Genomic DNA, 23972 nt, shown 5'->3' with positions numbered 1-23972 from the left:
TATATATATATATATATTTTTTTCATTGATATGATTAAGTTATGCACTTTTAAATACGTGGGAAAGGTATAAAATAATGCAATTGATGACGTATAAAACAATTTAGTACAAAATAAATATCACAAACAATTTGGTATATTCACTGACAATATAATTAAATGTAATAATATTTCATGTATCCTGTATTGATGTAATGTGATAAACCATCCCAATCGAAACCATTCCAATAGTGATAAAGTGGCTGTAGATTTTGCATTGCTTCTACAAATCGAAATCACTCTCAATCGATTCCAAGTAGTTCAAATGTTAGGAAATTAATATAATGAATACTTGACGTTTGACATAACATGATGCTAGCATCCAGCTCTCGAGTGACACTTTGTCACAATCCTTGATAAACTGTTGATCAATTAAATTGTTCTATAATTCACCAGTTGATCATCAAGATAATGCATACATAATTTGTTTACTTTTCTAAATTGTTCGTTAAAGATTTTAATTCGAGTTTTTCATCGCACGAAGGTTCAAACTTTATCGATGACTGGCCCATTAACCAAATTGTCCTTGCACTGGGAATTAGCAAGTTGCCAAGGTTATTAAGATAGTGGGACTATTGCAACGTGCGATAATTAGCTGTTCCATTAAGGCCATCCTCAACGGAGCGCAGGCGCTAATGTCTGTGTCAGTTTCCTTGGTTATTGTTCTACCTTTCCTATAGTGCAAATCCATCCGGAGCGACTGTGAACACTACCATTTACATTCTGCCAATCCCCAGGGACTCGTGACCAGCCTACCGCGTTCTTCTCATCACCTCTATTCGCTTCCTTCATTTTCGTTTCTTTTTTTGTGCTCACCGCTTGCGACGTGCGGAATACCGAATGTTCCAGTGTTTCCATTTACTTACTGATTTTTTTTATGCATCCTACGACACTTGTGTAAAATTAATGAAACAAAATTGGCAAAATCAACCACAACCTATTAATCAGTGCCGTCTATTTTCTCTTCCTTCTTCCTCAAAATTTAAATAATTTAACTAACACAAATTTGTCTTTGTTTTTATTACTAATTCTTCTTGTTCTTATAACTTGTTGGAAGTCAAAAGGGACTTGTACCACAAGTTCCTTAATTAATGTTTTTGAACTTTAATCTTTTTGTCATAAATACTCATAACCAAAGTACTTTCATCCACCGTACAATCTCGCTTTTGTATTTTACTATCACATATATGCTAAATTAATAACGAAAATTATGAGTATCCTTGCCTTTCTATATTCTTTCAAATAATTAAAATAACAAATAGCATCTTCTTTCAACAAATTTATCTTAATTTTCAAAATCCATTTCTGAATGAGGAAGAAAGACTGCTTTATAAGTAAATTCTTTGAAATTCTTCATAATTCACTGAAAACACAAATATTCGAGTATTACGTTCTCATACCTATACAACTTAGCTACGTTTTATCATCTATAAATGTCATTGCAGAGACTTTTCAATCATCTATAAAAAGTAAAGAGGAAGCACTCAAGAGCAATCGCAACGTATAATAAAATTTTTTTACTACAACTGAAACTATTCTTCATAATTCTAGTTTACTGTTGAAATTTTTTTTTCTCTAGAAATGTTTCTTTACTTTTGACTAGAAGCATTTCCATTGGAAGCTGCTTTTTTTAAAGATTTAAAAATTTTCGATGTGTAAGTAAACTGAGAAGAGGCGAGAAAGCTTTATAAAAAGAGAGCGAGACAAGCTGTAATGGAATATTGCGGTTGCGGATAGGTATTGGATGTCTGCTTCGTGCTGTTCCACAATATGCATGCCAATGTCACTTAGCAATGTAGAAGGGAGGTTCATATGAAATTTTACAATTGACCGGTTCAGTATAGTGAGTAACTAATACACACAAAAATACAATACACCACTGCTCTCCACTTCAATGTTTTGAATCACGTGCAGAATTTTCCATTAGCATAGCCGCGAAACTGATAATAATGGATATCCCTTGCAGATCGAATTATTTATCGACAAGCTAGAATATTATTCACGCACTCTCAGTGACTCACATGGTGATAATATGAAATTAAAATTTCACATAACAACTGCCCCAATCAAATTTTTTCCATTGATTTCAACTCTGAAAGAGATATGCGAGCTTATAGAATGAAAGATATCATACACTTTATGTATGAATGTATTTTTTCTGTGAGCAAGAGTGTTCGTTCAATTTAATATTATTCGTTCAAATTGACAATATCACTCATCAAATGTTAGCACGGGTTTTAAAATAATAAAGACTAATATCAGATGTCTTTCTTGATGCTTTCAATATTAAAAATAATCCAATAACGTATCAATATTACTGTTGGTATATATCACGTGACATCAAATGATTATAAAATCGAAGCTTTGAATAAATTTTCATCGGAAAAAATATGTTCTTGTCAATAAACTTGGGCTTTTTTGTCATTTCTGGAAAATATAATTTTCAATTCGAAAAACAATTTTTACTACATTATAAGAACTGGAAGTTTAAATGTTATATTAAATTAGTTTTCAATCAAATAACTAAAAAAGAAAACGTTAAAAATTCACGAAGTAAACGAAATTTTCGCATGAATGACTTTCCTGTAATATTTTTCTAGTCATTAAATAACATCAGTGATTTTACTTTTTTTCTTTATATAAAATCGTTTTTTCTTGTTAATTCTTTAGACTTTTTTGCTTGAAATTTCATGCAACCATATGATTCTCGTGGGAAACAGACTGGTTTTGGTGATTATTTGACGCGTGGTTCTCACGCTTTCATTTGCGACGCTAGTCACAAAAAAAACAATGATAAAAATTTTTGTTGCTCATAATTGACGTTTGAACAATTTCGCGTATTTCTCAGAGTTAATTTTACCGTAAAATTCAGAAAGATAAATGAATTTACATCTTGTTCATATTATTTACGTTTAGACTTAATAATCTTATTAGTGATACAGGTTCACTGTCATTCAATTTTATCTTCAATTTGTATTAAAACTAAGTGACACTCATCAAGTACTGCAAATTTATTGAAAAGTCTGTTGACCTAATCGGAACAAGTATCAGCAATTTAATTAATTTCTCTCTTTCATTAGCTGTTGCTAATTTTGTGATGCTTAAATATTCCCTAGTACGTAGTATGCACACGCCAATAAGTCATTGTCAATGTGCTCTCAGCTCATTTTTAATCACTGACAGAGTAATTATTGAAAACATTTTCAAGGATTTTTGTTACAGATGAGTAAATTTTTCAGGTAGATATTTAATGTAAAAAGCAGTACGTTTTTGTTTAAATACATTATAATTATTTAATTAAATAGGATGGAGTTGAATTGATATTAAAAATATTTTAAATGTATAAAAATGAGATGATACCTTATTAACGAATCTATTCCATAAATGAGTTCTAGACGTTATTCATTTTTAAAAATTACCAAAATATGATTATTTAAAATTTAAATTTTCACTGGTTGAGAATTACATGAAAGGACTTTTTTAGATTTTTGAAATCATTTTAATTTTATCACAAACTTATTCTATATCTAGACAGTTAACTGTAATGAAGAAAAGTTACAATTTTTACATTTATCAAATGTAAGCATTTTCATTGAATTATCACTAAAGTTTTCTTAACTTTCGACTATGTATAAAAATAGTTGAACAAAGATAAAATATGTAAAGGTCATAAATCGAATTTGCAAGAATATAGGATATGGTTGAATTATTTCATATAACATACCACCCATATGTAGATTGATTTTGCGAAACATTCAACAAAATGAAAACTAACACATGTGTGCTTCTCAAACTTTCATCCCAATGAATGTTCGTCACTATTGAAGTTTCTCTTCTAATTACTCCAGAGCAGACGTCTGAATTTAAGTTAAATAATTTTTTTACGAAAAAAAATTTTTATGGATTACTTTTACCTCTTGAATGACACTCCAGAGAAATGAAAATTACAAGAGGGGCCACTCTCGTCTTTAACCTAAGAAAGAATCTTCAATTCCCTCGACTAATTAGTCCGCTTTAGCTCAGAAACTAATCTCCGAGAATATTCCGTAGATGGAGGTTCAGTATCAAAGTAAAGTTTCCACTTTCATTGTAGAGTCAACTAAAATTTTATTACTTACAGTGTGATTTAGTTAAATACTTGAACATGGAATAAATTTGCTTGATCACGTTTGCATTCATTATTAATACCGATCGAGTATATTCTGTTAATTAAAATCAAGTCAATAGACTATAACTACTACAAATATATCAAGTGAAAAAGTCTACATGATGAAATACATTTTTCGCGTATAATGTACACTTTTTATACCTTTTCCATGAGAACTCGTTTATCTAGACACTGGCGTCCATTCATGCTTTACAAAATATTATTTTGGTAATTGTTTAGAATTGGAGCTCCAGACCTATTAATAAACAAATACAAGAGTCTACGACTTGCACAGGATGATTTTTTCTGGCAAAAACACACTTCTTGGACTGGGGATCGAACCCAGGCCTTTCAGTTACACGCTGGATGCTCAACCGATTAAACTATCCGAAACTCGTCTGAAACCGCCTATTATCCGTACCTGAATTTGTTTTTTCGTGGTTCCCTCTACTTCGTCAACTTTCTTACGATACAAAATAGATTTTCATATACTTATTTTCTCTAGACAAATGCTCTGGAGCCCTAATTCTGCACTTTCACCATTCTTTTTGTTTTAATATTATATTTTTATTATTCTTTGTGTGTATTTTTATCTATATTGATTGTTTATTATTAGTGATCTCTATGTGTAATAGTAAGAGTCAGATAAATAGATGTTGTATTTTAGAAAAAGCCTTATGAACTCGCAAAGCTTTATGTTTAAAGACTGACGAAAAGATACCATTTCATTCTTTTAAGTCACAATAAAACATTTTTTTCTTTTCATCCCTTCACTGAAACACGGAGAAAAATGTTCTGTAGTTTATGCTCAATTAACAATTTTACAGAAATTCAATCCAAATATATAGACAGTATAATAGTTAAATTCAAATTACTGAAAAAACTTCCGTAACTGCCTCACTCAACATAAGTTTAAATAGTTTAGTAACAAATTAATGAATTCGGATCCACAACTGTTTCTCAGAAAAGCAGTTATCAAAATTTTTATGAAGTTTTATTATACGTCTAATATACTGATTACTTCATTTTCAATTGAACGTAACTGACATATGTGTAAGAATTGCTTAAAATTTTTCATGTAATATTTTATATAAAATCTACAATATCATTTTTCTCCGTAAAATGATAAAAATATTCAAAAGTAGATTGTCACTTATTGTTAAAATCCTTTTTTTATTTTTAAATATTACACAATAAATAAGTACAATAATCTTTAACACTGCGCAATATCTATAAGCTGTTTGAGAAAATTTTCATTCTATGCAGGGGATCTCTTGTGTGACGTTCGAATGAACGTCCCTTATTTATTTAAAATTATACGAGTGGCTAAGGAAGTATTGACAGTCAGATACTAATCTACTACTGAATCTTTCCTCAACACTGGTAATCGAGGTTTAGTACTAACCAACGTACCAGGTACCCTAGATAATTTCTGTTTATTTATTTGTGTTCTACGTCAGATAATGAACACGGATTCGGATACACTTATAGTCTCGAGAAACTTAGAGATATTCTTTCAAATGTTTTCTTTAAATAAATGGAGGATTGATTTTCATGAGTTTTATTTTATAAGGTTCCAACAACAAGGATATGATATATTATATTAATAGAACAATAATAATACAAGTTTTAGTTACCAGTAAATTCCTTATGGGCAAAGTGTCACGTTGGTTAATTTAGTTAAAACAATCAAGACTCTAGGTATGATTGACTCAGACTTTATATCCCAACTACCAGCCCAAGACCGAAGTATGGCCCTAGTAATTAGGTTGAGCCTACTCTGGATTCACTTATTTTATTTGGGGAAAATTTTGTGGATCATATTTTCAACCTTACTTCGAAGCAGAGTTATACAACTCCCGTAGAATGTTGAGAAATATAAAGGAAGTTGGAAAATAAGTTGATAGTGAATCTGAGCCTCCGGAGAAGACTGACAATCAGAATACAAGTCAGAGTCAATGCTAGAGATTAGACTGATTATTCCCTAAAAAGTGGCCCTTTTTATATCAATTGAGGCCCACTTACACATGATATTATGGAGTATATGTTTATGAGTTTTGATTGTATTAGTATGTAGACGTGGAACTTTAATCGTGGCGTTTTTGACGTCAATAAATTTCCACATCTATTATTTCGTAAGATCGTAGATAAGCTAACATGATGAAATTTCGTCTCTTATCTATCGTTTCATGAATAACAATGATGGCCCTGTAGGGTCTTATAGTTAACTTTTATTGTTACTGATGGTAATAGTATATTACGACCCTAGGCCAGAAAGTTGGATTTCCTGGCGCATGGAACATAGATGCCGAGGCTTCGCGTCTTTGTACGAATTCTATGAAATACCTTAATCTGCCCGATATAGGTTATTTTAGTCAGGACCACCCAACTAATAATTAGTTCAAGTATTCCGGAGTATGATCAGATTCGGATCAGATATTCCGGAAGAAAATTTATTGAAGTAAATTAAAAAATTTTTAATTAATTAAATGATTTATTACTGAGTATTCAAGTTTATATGTTATTGGTATTCGTATTTGAAGAAAATATTTTATATATATTTGTTGACATATGTGTAATTGCCGCATCATATTTAATCAGTCGATAGTAATTTTCTATAGAAATTACATTAAATATAATTAATTAACAATATTTCTCATATGAAAATCATTAAAACATAAATCTGTCTATTTTCATTTATTTTAATTGTATACCCGGTTAGAACCAGGTGTTTTACAATACTACCTCCTTATCCTAACGATCGGGATCCTACGCGCACTTCCTCTAAATGCTCCCTCCCCCTCTATAGTCCAGTCAAATGAGGGAAATGGGATAATTTTGGTTTGCTGCGGCCAAAGTGATGATTTATAGATGACTAGATCGGAAATTTCGCGAGGAACATGATGGTGTAGGTCAAAAATGTTTGGCACGCATAGGGGGGAGTAAATCGCAAAAAACCGCCCCCCATCGCGAATTTCTCGATTTCTATCATAGATATAAAAAAATGTTTTAAATAAAAGTTGTTCAGAATTTAATTTTAATAAAAAAAGTACTGAACACTTTTTTTCATATCTATGATAAATAAAAAGTTATTCGTGACTGAAGCTTCACTATTGACGAAAGCTCCAGTCGCGTCTAAGAAAATTAATAAAAAATACGTAACGCTACAAATATCACTTTGTGGCAATTTATTTCGAAAAATGAGATATTAAAGTACATTTTCAGAAAAAAATTTTTTCATTATTTTTATTAACAATGAATTATTTAAATCGTTCTCATTTTGATTGAAATGCACCGATCGGCCCGATTTTGGGCTCAAAATGTGCAGAATTAAAAATTAAACAATTCATCTATGCAAAATTCTGCTCTATTTTTCATCTGTTAAAAGTTATACAGGTTTTATTATTTGGGCCCCCGAGCGCGCTCTTCCTTTTCTGGCGCCGTTGGATGCGACAGAGAGCAATACACTTAAATGTCATCCATTTAAATTTTTTAAAGAGAAAGAAAGGGCAAAAAATTAATTTTCTGAGAAAGATCAAATTAATATCTCCTACACAAATATATCAATCAATCATGTTTTCAGATATGTCAAGAACATGTATGCACATTTATTGATTGATAGATATAATTATGTAGGAGATAAAAATTTTCCTTTTCGCTAATAATTAATTTCTTGCCCTTTACTGTTTTTTAAAAAATTTACATAGATGTTTTCCGGTCATCACGAACGTGCGAAAATTGGCATACATGTTTTCGGATATGTCAAGAATTTGTATGCACATTTTTAGATCCATTGAGGTGATTATGTGGGAGATATAAATTTTTTCTCTCCCACATAATTATTTTTTTTCGTTAAAAAATTGGAAAAAAGTACCTAAAAAAGTATAGCTAGATCGACAGGGAATTTAATTCTCTATCGATCTATACACATGATTATTGGATCTAAAATCGACTAATTTTCTCTAACATTTAAAGCGCGTAGAACTTTGAAAAATACTCGCGTTGATAAAGTTCGAGCTCGGAAAGACTTTTGAAGTATTATTATTATTATTAGATGTTCTATGGTCAATTGTGACCAACTAGAACTGGCACTGCGGTACACTTCCTGCACCATTGAGGCCAAAGCTTGTCACTCCATCTTTGGAGAGGATTTCTGAAGATGAACCGTCAGTTCAAACTAAGTAGAATGTGTGAGATTACACACGATCTTGAAGTTAGGATCTTTAATAAATTCAATTATCTTTTGTAGTACTCTGAAGTTTCTATTGAATGATATTTTTCTGATGTCCAACGGAGGGTTTATTCCTTCCGTCCCCAGGAATTCAATCAGCTCCTCTGATTTTTCTTTTGTCTTTGGACAATGCCAAAACAGATGGTCCAAATCCTGGATGTCAGCTCCGCATATACACGAGCTGTCACTTTCAATGTGAAATCTATGAAGATATTCTTTAGTGCATAAATGGTTTGCTCTAATTCTATTAATTAGAGTGATTGATACTCTATCAGTTGTATATTCCCGAAACCATGGTCTTAAAGGAGGACCTTCCGTGTCTCTGAGCTTTCCATATGTAATTGCTTTTGATTTGAATTGATCATCGGATGACTGTTTGTGATTTCTATGCATGTCAGCTTTAAATTTCAAACTAATAGATTTACTTGTTTCTTTAAATTCTATTTTGTTACCTGAGATTCTTGCGGCATTTGCTAATCGGTCTGCATGTTCGTTACCTGGAATTCCTAAATGTCCTGGGCACCATACTAACACCACTTGAGAATTTATGGAGTTCAGTTTGCTAATAAGAGATTTGACGTCTAGTACGATTTTGTTAGATTTATTAGAGAGTCCAACTCTTCTTAAAGCTGTTATTGAACTTAGGGAGTCAGAGCAGATTAGGGCTCTTTTAATACCTTTATCCTTAATGACTTGTAAGGCTTTCTCAATAGCACTGATTTCCATCTCAAATATCGTGGCCTTGCTGGAAATTTGGAATTTTAACTCCATGAAGGGTTTTGGACAATAAACGCCAAACCCCCCAAATTGCTCACTTTCTATTCTAGAGCCATCCGTGTAAAATCTGGTCCACCCTGGCCAATTCCTCTCGCACTCATCTGCGAATTCCCTTGGAGGTAGATTGTTGTTTTTATCAGACTTCCTATCTGACTATCAGTATGGACTACTTCTAAGTGACATCTTATCGGGTAATTGAAACATAACGGAATCTCTGTTCGTAGAATAGGTTCTACAACTTTCTTAGATAGTGTCCAAGTGTTAAAAAGTGCGTGTTTATATGATCTTGCAATATTATTTTTTCCTGACAGTGATTCCAGAAATTTAAGTTTGGGAATTAGAGGGTGACCCTTAACTTCATAAGCTCTTGCTAATAGCCTCTGATTTAACATCTCTCCTCGAATTTCCAGAGAAGTTTCACCCGCCAGGTCTCTCAGAATATTAACAGATGTCGTAGAATAACAACCTAGCACCACTCTCAATGCAGCCGATTGAATTTGCTCAAGTTTTTTCCTCTGAGAGTAACTAGCCGACATGTATCAAAAATTAGCCCATTCCAGTTTTGATCTAATTAAACCTTTGTAAATTTTCAATAACGTCATGGGGTGAGCACCCCAAGACATGCTAGAGAGCGTTTTTAACATTGATACACTTTTGCTCGCATTGTTGTACATTTGATTTATAAACGCCTTCCAAGTGAGTTTCGAATCAAAAGTTACCCCTAGAAGAGTGGCACTTTCGGATTTGTAGATATTATCTCCTTTGACTGTGATAAACAAGTTTTGGGGAATGTTCCTTTTTCTTGAAAAGATCATGAATTTTGATTTAGATTTAGATACGTTCAAATCTATTGATTCCAACCAGTTGATCAAACTTCCCACACCTTCACTAAGAGCTTCCATGGTTTTTTGAATGTCTTCGCCTTTATAATGTATCTCTACATCATCAGCGTACTGTAGGCTTCTACACCAAGGTCCAATGTGTGAGTTTATCTCTCTAGTATATATATTATAAAGAATTGGGCTGAGTTTGGTACCTTGGGGTAATCCTTTCGAGATAGTCCTTTTGCCTAAAAATCTTCCTTTACTATAAAAATAACCTGTTCTGCTGTGAGTCATGTTTGCGACGAGATTAATTATATGATTCGGTAGTCTTAACTTTTCTAAGTTCTGAATGAGTAGGTTAGGAATTACGTTATCGTATGCACCTTCGATGTCTAACATAAGAACAGCCATAATTTTTCCTTCCGCCATGGCATTATATATATCTGACGTCAGGATGGAAATGTTGTCGAGACACGATTTAGATTTCCTGAAACCATATTGACTATGTGAAAGGGCGAGGTCCGACTCCAGGTAGTACTCCATTCTTGTTTTGATTGAAGCCTCGAACAGTTTCATAAAGCAGGACGCTAGAGAGATTGGTCTGAAACCCTTCTTTCCAGGTTTGGGGATCAAACAAATGTCATACGAATTCCAATCGTGAGGAATGGTGCTTTTGTACATGATTTTATTAAAAATTTTTGTTAAAATTGCAACAACATTTGTAGGAAGTTTTTTAATGATAAAATTAGAGATACCATCATTTCCTGCCGCGGAGTTGATTTTTAATGCATTGATATTGGCTTTTAGTTCTTCCACCGATATTGGTATTCAGATTCCCTTAACTGTATCCCTTGTCTTCCCAGTAACACAAGAAATTTCCATTGCTGCTGTGTGGGGAGCCAATTTGTCTACAGCCAGAAGTTCTTCTTTTCTTATTTCTTCACTGTAAGTATTGTTGTTTCCAGAGAATCTATTGCTGTAGAGTTTGATTTTATTCCAAATGTCTTTATCTCGAACACTCGGGTTTAGGTTGTTTGCAAAATCCATGAAAGATTGTTTTTTTAACTTCTCTAACCGGTTGTGTGTTCTATTATGTACTACTTGATATTCTTTGAATGATTCAGGTTTTTTATCCTCTCTATGTTTTCTTGAAGCTTCTATTCTTTCCTTAATTAATTGTTGGCAATTATCGTTCCACCACGTTTTAACTTTCCTTCTTTTTCTAGTTGGTGAGTCGTTCGTGCCAGATTGTCTTGCTTTCCCTCCAGATTCTATCAGGCAGTCTTTAATCGATTTCTTTAAGGATTCATATGCTTCTATGTACTCCTCTAGGTTCCAACCCATAGAGGAGACTTTCTGTTCTAAAGCTGTCTCGAATTTATCCCAATCTACCTTCGAAGTGACTATGTTCGGTCTTGCGATGATTAGTTCCGGGACTCTGTTCTGGATATTAATGTTTATAATGTAGTGGTCACTACCTCCTGAATTTTCCGATACCAACCATTCGCAATTCCCAGCAATGTCTTTGCTAACCATAGTCACGTCTGGGCAGCTAAATCCTCCTGAAACTGAGTAAAAAGTGGGTTCTTTGTTGTTGATGATCACCAAGTTGTGCTTTTTGATGGATCTTTTAAGCTCTCTGCCAGATTTATTTTCTTTCCTACTACCCCATTCAGTTGCTTGTGCATTCAAATCTCCTCCTATGAGAATAGGGGAGCCATTTGATATATTCTCTATATCGAGCAAGAATTTGTCCCAAATCGCTTCTTTGGTGACGATGTGAGGAGGTCTGTATATGCTGAAGATGTAAATCGGTTTCTTGTTGTTGGACACATATAGTTTGATGCCAATAATTTCGAAATTATTGTTTTTTGAAATGTCGTCGGAAAGATTTACGAGTTCGCATTGCAAGTCTTGACGAATTCCAATTGCTACTCCGCCCCCTATATTAGTGGAGTTCCTGTCTTTCCTGATGACATTCATTCCTGGAATTCCCATGATCTTATGAGGTTGCAACATAGTTTCAGACAATAGTATGATGTCCTTGTTACGTACAATTGGCGGTAGTTCAGAAGATTTACCCCACAGGCCTCGACAATTCCATTGAACCAATTTAAGGCTTTCTTCCTTAGAAACACCTGCCATTTTTAATTCAACTTACTGTTATTCTATCGAATGTGAAAAAGATCTGTACAGAGGTTATGGGGTCATGTGGATATATTAAGTTCTACTTGTTTTTTGTATCTTGATTAGTAATATCTCTAAGTGGGCAATTTACGAAGGATTTCCTCATGTTCTCCATCATTTTTTCTTTGTCTATATAATTGATATCTTTCAATTTTGCAGGTGTTAAAATATCCGAATGGTTTTTTGAATGTTGAGTTGTGGTTTCTTTTACTTTTACATTCTCTTGGGTACTGTAAACAGATTTGGGGGTTAGATTACTATTATTGACTATCTTTTTAACTGAGTCTGATTCTACTTCTTCCACCAGTTCTGCAGTATCCTCTTCCATTCTAGCCTCCAGTTGTGTATTAGGAATATTTGAGTCCCTGGGAGCTGTCGAAGCCTTTTGTGCATTTTTGCTTTGCATGTAACAGATCCTGGCATTATCCTTTCCTTTGTTATTGCTCTTATTGAATGTGTTACTCTCTTCAACTTTTTTTGTTAATGCTTTCTTTCTAGAGGGGAATACTTTGGGATGTTGACTATTGTTATTAGGTAGTTTAGATTTAAGTACTTGTTCATTGTTTGTTGGTTGAAGACCTGGGAACCAGCTATTCAAAGGGTTAGACCAATCCAATGCGATCTTCTTCCTAGTTTTTATCCATGCAATAGCTTTGTCTATATCAGTGATTTGGTGAATATTTATCATCGTTCTGGCCTCCTTCCTGTCTATGTTTAAGTGAGCACATAGTTTGTTCGAAATAATTGCTTTGATCCAAATTGGACAGATACTGTCCGATGCCTTGTGCGTTCCCTTGCAATTAACACACTTTGTTTCGTGACATAGGCCCTCTTCTTCTTGATGATTCTCTCCGCATTTGTTACATCTTATGTTACCCCTACAGTTACTATCAGTATGTCCTATTCCCTGGCATTTATTGCACCTTCTCAGTTTAGGTTCATATGCATCGATTTTTACTATCGTAGACCAGATCTTGATTTTATCTGGAATCTCTTGCCCTTTAAATTTGAATTTAATTATGTTGGTTGGTTTTAAGACCTTGTTCCCATTTTTTAATATCTCTTTTTTATGAAATCTTTCCATGTTCATTATAGAGCCTGGGAAACTGTCCCAGTGTACTCCTTCTTCTATCTCTTCTAATGATAAGTGAGCAGGGATATCTCTAGCAATCCCGTATCGGCTAATCTTTGAGTCAGGTATGAAAGCTTTCCAACTGTTTGGAAGAAGTTTCTTATAATTCCTCACCAAATTGTTAGCGTCTTCTCTGTTGTTATAAACTATTTCCACCAAATTTCTACCCTTCCTCTTTATTATTTCAATATTTGTATCAATTTTCCTCAAAAAGCGACCCAGATTCATTGGATGGAAATCCCCAATGATTAGGCGTTTCTTCGGACTTTCCGTATCTGATGGATCATTTTTAACGAAGACGGAGAACGGCCCCACGGAATCTTGTTCATAAAGGTTGTACTCCTTTTCAATGGGATCTTCAAACAAAGGATTATTTTGTGACTGCATTCGTCGTGGGCGTTTTATAATACGAGGGGATATATCAACTTTATTAGTATCTTGTGTACTGATTGCTGCCATTATAGGTTATGTAGGCTCTACCGGCCTTTGAAAGTCTTGCAATTTGACTTCTAATCTGTTTTTGTTAATTTAAATTTTTAATTGTCACTAAGAGAGTGATTCACTTCTCTTTTTACTATTTATTGTTTCTTCTCTGGAGATATAAGTTAAATCAATTGATTATATCGCATATGGCTGTCGACTTTCGACTTTTGAAGTAACCAGCATGAGCCCAAAACATTCCCTCTTTACTCACCGTAGCGTGTCTTTGTCACACTTACGGTTGGAGTAAGCATTTTACTCGCGCTTACGCTTTACAATACTCGGCGCGTGCGCAGAAGTTTTGTGTGAGTGCGAGTGAAGCAGAGAGATATGTATTGCTCTCTGTCGCATCCAACGGCGCCAGAAAAGGAAAAGCGCGCTCGGGGGCCCAAATAATAAAACCTGTATAACTTTTAACAGATGAAAAATAGAGCAGAATTTTGCATAGATGAATTGTTTAATTTTTAATTCTGCACATTTTGAGCCCAAAATCGGGCCGATCGGTGCATTTCAATCAAAATGAGAACGATTTAAATAATTCATTGTTAATAAAAATAATGAAAAAATTTTTTTCTGAAAATGTACTTTAATATCTCATTTTTCGAAATAAATTGCCACAAAGTGATATTTGTAGCGTTACGTATTTTTTATTAATTTTCTTAGACGCGACTGGAGCTTTCGTCAATAGTGAAGCTTCAGTCACGAATAACTTTTTATTTATCATAGATATGAAAAAAAGTGTTCAGTACTTTTTTTATTAAAATTAAATTCTGAACAACTTTTATTTAAAACATTTTTTTATATCTATGATAGAAATCGAGAAATTCGCGATGGGGGGCGGTTTTTTGCGATTTACTCCCCCCTATGCGTGCCAAACATTTTTGACCTACACCATCGTGTTCCTCGCGAAATTTCCGATCTAGTCATCTATAAATCATCACTTTGGCTGCAGCAAACCAAAATTATCCCATTTCCCTCATTTGACTGGACTACTACAGGCTCACCACTTCCTACCTACCCAATAAACTATTACACACATAGTCTATCGGGTTGCGTCTGCAGCCCACGTACGCCCTAACCATTGTATTGCATTTGCATGAGGACACAGGGAAACTTCAGAAAACTTGTGTCGATACAATCGGCTCTCCGAAGAGACCCTCCCGCTCACGGTGGCCCGAGAAAAACCATATAAAATGATTTTATCCCGGCCGGGAATCGAACCCGCTACCCATGGCGCGTCAGGCTGATGCTGTACCCATTAGGCCACCGTGTCGGTGTCATCAAAACATAAATTATTTAAGTATTTTGTATTTTTAATAAAAAAAAATAATTATAATAAGGGCCTGGCCAGGGTGCCCTGATCAGGGCCGTAAAAGTTAGCCTGAGCTGGACTGGACTGTTTGAGACGTTACATTAAGGATCCGGACCGGATTCTAACCTGACTTATTTTGTACTTGGGACGCGTAATGCCTTTATGTAATTAAATCATTACATCTTATTAAAAAATATGTGACGTATAGACAGAAATATTAACATTATTATCTAAACTACTGAACTTGTGAGTCCTTTAATCATAGAGATTATTTGTTATCATGTTTTTAACAATTATTAATTTAGAATGATTTTGTTATTACAATGAGTAAATTCAGCAATGTATTTGATAACGTAGTGATTGGTCAATAAAATTATGGTTAGAGCTTCAAGCTGTCTGACAGTTCATTGTATCTGATAATTATCAACTAACAACCAATCTTAATATAAATCAAGGTCCGAGGAACAGAGCGGGGAATTAATAACAAATATAACCAAATCTAAATTGAAATGCAAATCAAAATTGCATACATTTCATTAAAACTAATTAAAAAAAGTTAAGATATGATAGACCAATTGAGAATATTGCATCTAATATTTTTCTCTTGCAGTCATTGAATAATTAAGTTTCTATTAAAATCCTCATCTGATTATGTAAAAGTAACGAAAAAAAATCTTCAATTTATATCTAGTATCATACACGAAGGAAACAGTCGCACTTATGTGGATGATCGCCGAGTCGAGCAAATTTACTAGAAATGTCTCGTCAATAGATATTTAAGGTTTACGATAAATTTTTGTAAAACTTATTTAACACGGTAGTAATTTTAAGAAATATAGTAGTTAATTTAATCAAATTATTCAACAATTTATTGGAAAAAATTAATAGTGGGATAAAATTAGCAATAATATATCTTTTATTAATTTAACGTATCATTTACGATAATGTTTAAGAAATATTTTATTCTTTAACTTCCCTTTAGTAAAAATCGTTGCGTTTTACGTAATAAAAACTAAAAACCTATTGAAATAAATAATCCAAGTAACTAAAGAATTATTTTTGTTAGATTTTATAAGTGTTGAACACCAATTTTACGTATATACAGTTTTAAGATTGCGAAAAATGCTGATTGTGTGACCAAGCGAAGAGTATTTCTATCGGAAAGATTCGAAGCTACGCTAATCACACGCAACTAACTAAACTGACGCTTTAGCCCGCGTGGATATCCGAAAAGACTGGAGATGATTAAAATATTCTATGTATATAAAATCATTGCAGCCTGGTTATTCTAATACTGTTTATCAGAAAGTATGAGAAACAGTTCCATACTCCCAATAAAATTTTACTAGAATTCTAGCAACATTTGGCGAAAGCAATGAAATTTTAAAAAAAGAGTACGTGACGTAAAAACGTACAAACGTAAGGTTTGATGCATCAGTCAGTTGTCGAACAAATATAATCGAGATCAGATCGTCGTGGAACATCTCTTGAAATCGTAAGTCTTGTTTTGTTTTGAACATTGTATTGATGATATTTCAAAGTTTGTAAATTTTTGTATGAAGTTTATTTGATCGTCAAATTATTTTGAAATTGATATTTAAATTGATTCGCGAGAAAAGTGAATAATTGCCCTGACTAGAGCATCGACTAAGGACCAATTAATTGTAATTCATCTCGACCAGATTAAAAGAAATCATCTGTTGGTAACGTTTTAATTGTTGTTATAATTTTTCAATAACTTTCATTCAATAAATTTTGTTATTGTTTTTATATAAATCACACATTTTTACTTTCTGTATCGAGGATCCCCTCGTCCCTGTCTATTGGTCGAAAGGGTAGGACTGAAAAGAGGAACTTAAAGTCTCTAAGGTTAGGCATATAGTTTACATATTGACACCTTTAAAGAGCAAAATGACGTAACATCCTACACGGAAAAAATGCAAAATAAAAATTATAGTCCAGCACTATAAACTGGACGCATTTTGTCAGTTTAGTGATTTTTATAAAGATTTAAATGGAAAATTATAGGTTTCACTAGGAAAATGGTAGTTTAGCTAATAATTTTTATTGTTCATCACGGTAATTTTTTTGGACAACGAATAATTGATAGAATTTTGAAGAAAAATTAGAGGATAAAACATACATTCTACTTGTTGTCCTAGAATTTTTCTATTGCGGCACGGTAAAATTTCACTTTCTCTCTCATTCCAAGCACACAGGCGATTGAAAGCCCATCTTTTACAATTAAAATTTAATTATTAATAATTGGAAGAGTTCGGTGAGTCGAGCCTTTTCTCTCGAAATTGATTGGCGAATCGAGTTCAACTGTACAATATCTATAGAATTAATAGATATATTACAGAAAACTTGAAATAATTGTTTAAAACCATCATACAGCTTTGAGATGAGAAAGGTTCAACGCATGCGTGCCCACGTTTGTGCACGTGCGTCGTAAAAGCGATCATACTTTACTATTATTTTTTGAATATTATTAATATAACTATTATTATTATAAAATTCCAGCTAAAATATAAAAGAAAATTGATAAATAATGTTAATAAAATTTATTGCTGGCAAAATAATTTTTATATTCAAATTAAATAAAAATGAGAGGTCAGATTAGTAAAATTTACCGCACCAGCATATTTTGACTTTGCAGCCCTAGGCATATAGCTTGAATTTTGGCCTTTCCAGTACCAACTTCATCCGCTTTGGTCAGCGGTCACTTACGCGAATTAATCATGATTGCGTTTTCGAGTACTTAAATTATTAAGGATTTAAGTAAATTACTTAAGTCCCGCTTTATTTCACCGGTCGATAATCGGCAACTTAGATCCTACTCTACAAGGATGATAAGTTACGTTTATCATACCTGTGTTGCATAAAATTTTATTATTTTAATTTGTATGTTTGTAAATCTACTAATCATAAAAAAAATTGTATGCTTATATACATGTATTTTTTGACCAAAATCAGTGATGAGATCAGTTGAACGAGTTAAAGTGTCAAATTAAGTAGCGTGTGAGTTGGTAAAGTAATCAACAAAGTATTAACTATTATTTTTTTAAACTATTCTAATTAGTATCTTAACAGTTTAATCGTTCAGGAACATTTTAAATTAACTGGATCCGACTCGCATACGAATGATTGTTACTAAACCTATTCTGAGATAATCCGGTTGCACATGACTTTATTGGACCTTAATTAAAGCTATTTTTTTCGAACCTGTGAACGAATTTATTGTAACTAAAACCAAAGCATGACTGTAACATGATTTAGATAATATTTTAGCAATTCTTTAAACTATATGTTCCGTAGAATTGGATAGGGAGGAGCAAATTTTTCTTTTTCAAAAATCCAATGTTTAGAACTATATAATTTTATCTGATGTATTTATAAATTCAGATATGCTAGAATTCTTTTAAACCAACAACACCGGTTCGATTGAAGGAACCTAAAAGATTGCCATCAATTTCCACTCTTGGAATAGAGAATATTTAAATCTCATCTTACTATTTACATAATTATCTTGTAAATTGAATCAATCGTAATTTCAAACTCAACTGGGGAAGAATCATCCATTAAAATTTTTATTCATAAACATAATATATCCTATTTCTGCCAAAAAAAAAATTTTAAAAAGATAAAGCTCCAAAGTAATTGGTTTTGCACTTGAATCTTCTCTTCGATTGGATGGAGATGAAGAAAAAACCTTTTTATGTCAATTCAGATAAAAATCTCTATCGTTACGGACTGAATAATAATAAGATGTCGATTTTCTTCGATCAAAAAGCTTATTAAATATGACATACTTTTATTTAAAAAAAAAAATTTTAACTCAATTGCATTTATATATGAACTGTTACCATAGGTCTGTGTTACAATTGAGTCTGGTTTACGATGAAAAGTTCATAATATAAAAGTAGCAATAAATTACAAAAAAAAATTTTTTTTTCGAATGTTTCTAATCCTATGTTACTAATCGCATACACATTAACATTACAAATTTTTTGTAGCAAAAGTCAAGATTAATGTAACTTTTATAAGAATTATTTAATTCTATTACTCCATTATAACTTTTTGCAAAAAAAACCAGTTTGGATCACTGTCTTTTAAATTAAATACTCCAGAAGGGTAAGACACACAGCTAATTCCCGTACTGCATGGTTAAAATTTTTTCATTCTAATTACATTCACAATCTGGTATTCAATTATATCATAAATTTGTTATTCACTTATTAATTAATTTTATTTTTTAATTATAATTTTTGGATTTCCATTTTTTTCCAGTCACATAAATACCATTCATTCACTTCGTCAGCATCTCGTTAAAGCTTTTCAAACTTTTTATAAGACGACAGCCTCAAATAGCTTGACGATCTTTCGTTATTCTTTTTTTTTTATTCTACTCTTAACAAATTGTCTAAACTATGACCGTCCTAATAAGTCATCTTCATAGAAGCGTTTGTTACTTCTAAAGATTATACATTGTTGAAAAAAGTGCTCTAAAATTTTATGATGATGATTTTAGTATGAACACTTAGACACTTTTCTTAAAAAAAACCAACAACACTGAGATATATTTTGTGTTAAATTTACTTCTTGATTCCTTAGAAATTTGAAATAATATCTTTTATCGTAAAAATTTGTCATAGATAGGTATACCTACAGTATAAAAATTGGAATATTTTAAACGAAATTTTACCTTTTAAGGAAACTAATCCTTAATTCTGAGATTATATTTCAAATGTAAAGTGTGTTATTTTGACATACACTGAGAGAAGGGTTTCTTTCTATCAACCAAGATTTTGTTATAGTTAAGAAATCCCGTCCTTCACTATGGTAAAATGAATATCTAGTTACTGAAAGAAAAATTATATCTTTGAGCTTTCTGTATGAAGCAAGAATTTATTTGGTTATAATTACCACTATTTCAGATGTGCTAAGTCATTATAAATTTTAATTAATATAATATCAGTGCTCTGCAGTGGTCTGAGTGCGACCCGAAAGGTCCACACGACCAATTTCCCAGTGGAAAAAATAAAAAAACAATTTGAATAGAACCCGTGTCCATTTTTTATAACAAATGGAATTGTTATAAACGAAATGAGTCTGTTTTTATTCATTTGATATGGTTAGTTACTTTATTTCAGTAAAAGAAAAAATTGTGCTTTAGAAGAATTCGAATGTACCTCATAGATCCCTTTTTTCATTATTTACAACAAATTTCATTGTTATACACGAACAATGTATGTTTTCATCTATGTCATACGGTTGGTAACATTTTTTTAGTAAAAGAAAAAATTATGCGTTAAAAGTACTCATATATATAGAAAGGGTCCCTATTTTTATTGTTTATAACAATTTAAAACTTATTATTTAAATATTACTAAGATCAATAATCACTTGTTAGTAACAATATTCAATTGGTATGAACACAATTCTATATTATTGACAATTATTATTGACTATTATAGCGTCTTTAATGCTGTTTTCTCAATCCTAACACGAGTTTAAAATTCTTTCATTGCTGATTTTGTATTTTAAAATTTCCTTTTCCGATGAAATATTGTCATCATATTTTTATACAAGTATTCCAATCATTTAATATTCATATTTCTGCAATGATCTTGAAATTTTGTCTAAAAAATGGTATAATTTATAAATTGCAAAATTTAGGTAGTTCACTATTTTTTCAGTTTTTTGATTCTGCATAAAGAATGGCTGGACCGATTTTGCTGAAAATCTAATCAGTTCTAAGTAACGTAATTACGCGTCGAATGCAGTTGGTCCCACGTCGATATCATTTTTTGTTCTCGAGATAATCGAGGCGGAAAATAATTCCGAACGCTCGTACGAACATACCAACATACGCACATACGTACATACACACACACAGACGTCCACGTAAAAACTATCGTATTCAACTCTGGGGACCTTAAAACGTGGAGATATGTCAAAATTAGCGATTCGCAAAATCGGACCCATTACTATAACTTCCCACTGGGAAGTTAAAAATAAAATTTGAAAATGCTAAAGGCATAATCGTGGTTCCTAATTGAAGATTCTAGGCTTAGTATTCTAACTTTATGAAAATTTCAGAATTAAAACCGATCGTTTTTCAACCAGACATTATCGGTGATATCTTGTATACGTAGATTGCATAATTTTGCAGTTCGTAAGGCTCCAAGAACTCCAAAGATGAGAATAGTCTGCAATATAAAAAACAATTTTCAAATACTCACTAAATAAATTCTTTATTAATAGTATTTTACAACTATTATCTTACCTTCATAGCTAAATAAGTATGATCTGGTGCTGTATTGAGAAATTTATGTATTTCGTCCCACGTAAACACGGCTGCTTTTGTTGGTTGATACCCCTGACTGTTGTTCTTCATGAAAGTTTTTAATTTTTCAAAATTTTTGATGTTGATGTTGTGATTCACGTTTAACATTTTTTTCAGCATTGACCAGCGACTCCATAAAGTTGGTGATTGTAATGATTCAGATAGTTCATTAAAATATACTAATAAAACGTTTTCGTCTATGACAGTAGCTTTTTTTTCTATTTTTCCACTCCACGAACTCATTATAACATGTGATATCACGTGATTTTTTTGGCAGTAATTTATTATTCACTTTCTGCGCTTCTTCATTAAAATCTAATTCTTCTTCGGAATTCGATGAATCTGATGAAATCATTTTTCACGCACTTTTTATTCAATTCAAACTAACTTTCAACAGAACACAGACACGATCTTTAAGGACAGAAAATCTACAAGAGACTAACTAAAAATTATTTTTGGGAACTTATCTTAACTAACTTGATTTAGGAAAATATTGTGTGGCTTGCAGATGTTGTAAAGAATTTTGAAGAATTTTTTGTCCTTAGAGAAATGCATCATTTTATTGGTCTCTAAAAATTTTTTTACTCTTCTGGTTTGGATTAAGTGGAAAATTTAAATATTTCTTACTACACACAATATCTTGAAAGTTTTATTTTTGTTTTCTTTTTTTTTTTTAACGTAAGCAAATTTTCAACAAACGGGTTGTCTTGGATTTTCCCATCATTCAGCTTAGGAAGGTCTAATACTCTTTTTTTATTGCTTTTGTGTACACAGGAAAAATAATATGTTGTGACAACTATTTGAAAACTTTCCACAGGGAGAGAATTTAGTGTAATCGCTATATCAGCGCCACTTTCTCGTCAGCGGTAAGGCTAGAATTTTTTAGAAGGGAAAAAAAGTGACGAACACGCACCTAACGGTAAGGTTAGTACTATTCAAAGGGAGAGAAAGTTTTAAAAATCCACCTAGCGGCAGAATTGGTACTATTTAGCAGGATAAAAAGTTTCAGATCCGTAATTATCAGCTATAATGGTTATGATGCATAGAAATATCTTACTTTGCGCCTTGAAAACAGGGCTAGAATTCGAACTTTCGGCGGGGGTATGAGGAAAAAAAATTTTTTGGTTACATATCCTTGTAGAGGATGATGAAGAAAGTATTTGTGCAAATTACACCTTTCACCGCTTACGTAACGAGAACGGTAAGAAATATAAAAAAAAGTGAAAATTTTTTTTGTAGAGAATCAAATTCTCTACAAAAAAGTCCGCAAAAGCATCTGTCTATCGTGGACAGGTGAAAATGTATAGCGCCGCGAAGGCGCGCTAAAAATCGAGCATTTTGGGCGCTCCGGCAGAATATGCCGTTGAGCGCCTTTTTAATTAACATTTAAAAAAAAATATTTCTAGCATCTGGAAAATTCTGGAATGTCAGAATCGTTTTCTGAACATTTTCCAATTCAAATTTAAAAAAAAAATGAATTTTTTGATTTTTTATAGTATCTTAAGCGTCTTTTTTTAAAAATTTTTTTCGTGAACTTTGCACCCTTATATTTTTTTTGTTTATGGACACATTTTATAGCCAATTTAGGAACGGATAGGATTTTTCCCGCTCTATAGAACGGCTATCTCAGTATTTAGAAAAAAATTTTTGAAACAATTTTCTTAGCATTTGTTATAGATAAATTTTATAAACAAATGCGTAATTATTAATTATTTAAAATTTTTTTAAATTCAATTTGTGGGTTTTTTATAAACAATTATCAACAGAATGTTGGATTTATTGAAAATTTATTTGCAGTCTATAAATTTTTAATTGTTTATTTAAAAAATAGTTCCAATAACAGTTATGGTTATTGAACAATTTATTATTTAATAATGAACGATGCTCTTTCTAACGATGCATCCGGAAAAATTATAATATTTTTTTAAATTGTTTTTTAAACAATTTTTTGTTATGATCATTTTTTTCACTTAATGTATTTTTTTAAAGTTACTCCATCATTATTGCAAACTAGCTGTTACTTATTTATGTTCTCAAAAAATTTTTTATAATTACTTACTAGTAATCAAAAAATGTTTTTTTACATTTCTTTCATTTTTTCCAATTTGTAGATTATCTTTTACAGTAATAGAAGGCCCTGCCCCTTTAAAATTAAAACGTGTAGAATTAAATATTTGAAAAACTTCAAAATACTCTGGATTGAGTAAACATTGTTGAAAAAAGACTAAAAGCATATTATATCTAACACATTTAAAAGTAAAAATTTTCAAATGAAATTTTCCGAGTGTGTTAAGATTTTAGGTTTAGCCATGCGTTATTCTAAATTTCGAATAAGTTCTTGAAAATTACCAGTGGGTTATGGTTAACAAGCTTTACAGTGGACAATCAGGGAGTTTCCACACTCAAACCTGTGTGATGTGGTAATAGTTTCTCCGCACGTGCGATGAAAAATCTATAATTTGTTTGCGACATTTAACATTGAAGAGACTCAGCGC

At 32.1% G+C, this 23972-nt stretch overlaps 1 protein-coding gene across 1 annotated transcript in view; it reads left to right on the top strand.

The window, feature by feature from the left end:
- Nucleotides 1–23972, top strand: part of LOC118070440 (nicotinic acetylcholine receptor alpha4) — a 207036-nt gene that overhangs the window by 88226 nt on the left and 94838 nt on the right. The gene's annotated exons all lie outside the window — the stretch shown is intronic.

The sequence above is a fragment of the Chelonus insularis genome, unplaced genomic scaffold, assembly GCF_013357705.1.
Source record: "Chelonus insularis isolate UGA/USDA-ARS -01 unplaced genomic scaffold, ASM1335770v1 contig_58_pilon, whole genome shotgun sequence".
Classification (NCBI taxonomy): domain Eukaryota; kingdom Metazoa; phylum Arthropoda; class Insecta; order Hymenoptera; family Braconidae; genus Chelonus; species Chelonus insularis.
Note: the sequence above shows the minus strand (reverse complement) of the source record. Positions and strands in the feature narration are given on the sequence as shown.